The following is a 3,065-nucleotide window of genomic DNA, read 5'->3' as shown; positions in this document are numbered from 1 at the left end:
GGGTCACATTTAGCTTCCAAGATTTGACCAACACTAACAAATATACATACATACCTACTAACAGGGCAAGTTAAACAAAAGCTTGTAATAATAAAAAGTGGCTGTGACAGAATCGGACAGACAGACGGACATGACGAATCTATAAGGGTTCCGTTTTTTGCCATTTGGCTACGGAACCCTAAAAATCATCAATATCAATAAACAGGAAATTCGTGGTAATAATTGTTTTATTAACAGAAACGTAATTTCACATTACAGCTATGAGCATCGGTGGTTCAGTGGTAGAATGCTCGCCTGCCACGCGGGCGGCCCGGGTTCGATTCCCGGCCGATGCAAGTGTTTTTTGCTGCAGATTTCTATTTTTGTTTTACAAATAAGGTTTAGTATGACTTTTATTTTCATTCATCATCCAGCATGCATGCAGGCGTGCAAATATTGTGCAAAACAGGCAATATTTACTAAAGCATAACATAATATGAATAAATAATACAAAATATGCAAAGAGACATTTTAGAGATTTAAGCAAATATAAGTACTATTTTCGTAATAGTTTTGCATAATAAATGCAACTTTACTCAAAAAATAAGAACCTGCCTCCTAAAAATCACGCCATAGTACTTTTTAACGTTAAATAAAGTTACATTTTAACGAAAAAAGTGACATGCGGATAGTTATGTCAAAGAACGAAGAACCCCTGAATAAAAAGAAACGGTTTGCCGAAACCCGGGATTGAACCGGGGACCTTTAGATCTTCAGTCTAACGCTCTCCCAACTGAGCTATTTCGGCTTGCAAGCAAAAGGTGAAATAGTTTTTTATAAATTGTAAATGTTTGATTTTGCGTTATTAATTTGCTATTTAAGTTTATTGTAATAAAATTAACAGGAATGTTTATTTTATCATTAATAATATACTAGTTGACGTAAACTTGCGGTTGAAGACGTATCATTATATTTAACATCTGCTGCCATCTAACACTATACCTGGGTACCACGTAAAGCTTACAAACTAATGTTTAAGTAATACCGCTACTCGCCGCTAGGTGGTGTGCATATAAAATTTAAATAACTGAAATATTCTTTCATCAGACTTGCTCGAAATAGTACTAATAATAATAGAATAAGTGTTAATTAAGCCCGAAGCCGAAAAAACTAAATTTTAATCGAAATAATTCTTATATACGGTGACATTTCAATCATTAGTCCGCTATTTTTGGAAGGTTAGGCATCGGAGGCACAGACGAACATTCAGCCACGATTGAAAATTGTGTAAATATATTTTAAAACTGCTATTAAATTAATCAAATTAAATATTTTACACAAATAGTAAATATACATATATATAAACGTTAGAAAAGAAATATGAAAGTAAAACTCATTAATACGCAGTTGAAAAAAAAAAATGCCGACAGGCATAATAAAAAATCTATTACGCTCGTTGGCATAATATAGAATGAATGAATGAATATTTTTATTACATGTAACACATGGACACATATATAGCTCATTCTATCTCAGTATGCTGGCAGTTGGCATACAATAACACCGTTTACGAGCAATTTGATGAAAAAGGCCTCTATTGTTCCCGTGGGAGTATGGATTGTGAAAAAGAAATCTATAACTCCCCAGGGACTTACCTCAGAATTTCGGGAATATCTGAAAATCATCCTTAATTTCATCAAGTTAGAGTCTACTTTCGGAATTATCTGACAATTCTAAGTATTCATATTTACCTTGAATATACTTGTACTGTATGTAATATGTCTAGACATATTTCCGTGCTCATCACACAAGTCAAAGTTAGTTACGTTATACTTCTATTCATATAAACATATCCTGCCTGCGACTCAAGACTTGTTGCAGTAATGATAAGTAAGGACGGGTAGCACTGTTATACGTAGGTAAGCTCAAATCCGATTGTATGCAACAGTCGGGCATTACCGACAAATCCGATTCCCGAAATGAGAGGGTACCCCGTTGGTGTGGATTACAGAATAATTGGACCCAGCGCCATAACAAAGAGTTCGTTTGTTTTAATAAAGGGTGGTGTAAGTTGTGTTAGGCGTGTTTTAAATAAAGCCATGCATTCACGTACCTTAGTGACCATTTTCGAAAGGCGCAACCAGTTTAAGTGGGAACACCTGATAAAGCTTTCGATCGATTTTGAACAAAGTGATAAATTTCATTAATAATAAGGTAAAAAGGCCGAAATATTGAAGTGTTTCGCCGTTGTTTGACTTGTTCTTCGCCGAATAGGGAACTTATCTGGACACTTGACCAAAACCTAGGATAGGAATATCTTTCAAATTCAATTTATGTGACCTACCTTTACCTCATTTATTGTGACGAGAATTATACATCTATGGTGACGAGCTAGCAAAGCGCCCTTTCTTTTGCACTTTTGTATGCAACTGAAGATTATACTGCGTGAGCTACGGTCGGGGATTGTCCTAAGATACTGAAATGAGCTGTGCCTATAATTGGACAAACATCTACCCTTAATGTTATGTAATCTACAGATTATTTTTTCATGATGTATTGTCCGTTGGTGATCCTAAATAAATAAATAAAAAATGTATCTGCGACTAGAAAACGTGAAATCACTCGTTAAAGATTTTCGCGCTTAATTCCATTTTGTGTAGAGAATTCCAACATTAATAGACAATTAGTTACTTGCATAAAAAATTCCTAATACCAATGATCAATGTGATTGAGTAAGATGCGTAAAATCTAAAACAATTTCATGATCGAGATGCTGTCGCACCGTAAATTGATCTGCGTAAAAATCGCAAAAAATACTTATTACACGGAGATCTTATGGCAGAGACCACACCGGTGACGTAAAAGACGCAACTGTTTTGCGAACAAAAAAGATTCGCGTGAAGCACGTCACTGCGATTCCGTACCGTCACCGTTTTTAAGCAGCGGTGTGGGGAGCATGCGTCAAAAACGGTACGCATACGACGCGTCACTGCGATTCCGTATCGTGACCGTTTTTCTGGTCGCACCTGTACAGTTGCATACATTTTTCGGTAACTCTACTGTCAAAAGTTGACGTTTAACAATTG

General features: G+C 35.7%; 2 non-coding genes across 2 annotated transcripts; one reads left to right on the top strand and one right to left on the bottom strand.

Annotated features, from left to right (window-relative positions):
- The first annotated feature begins 264 nt into the window (after positions 1 to 264).
- On the top strand, positions 265 to 335 carry Trnag-gcc (transfer RNA glycine (anticodon GCC)). Its single transcript has one exon. It is a non-coding gene; the product is annotated as a tRNA-Gly (tRNA).
- A 379-nt stretch (positions 336 to 714) lies between these two features.
- Positions 715 to 787, bottom strand: Trnaf-gaa (transfer RNA phenylalanine (anticodon GAA)). The gene has a single exon. It is a non-coding gene; the product is annotated as a tRNA-Phe (tRNA).
- Positions 788 to 3,065: the final 2,278 nt, after the last annotated feature.

This window comes from Cydia pomonella, chromosome 13, assembly GCF_033807575.1.
Source record: "Cydia pomonella isolate Wapato2018A chromosome 13, ilCydPomo1, whole genome shotgun sequence".
Lineage (NCBI taxonomy): Eukaryota > Metazoa > Arthropoda > Insecta > Lepidoptera > Tortricidae > Cydia > Cydia pomonella.
This window is presented reverse-complemented; position numbering and strand designations above follow the sequence as displayed.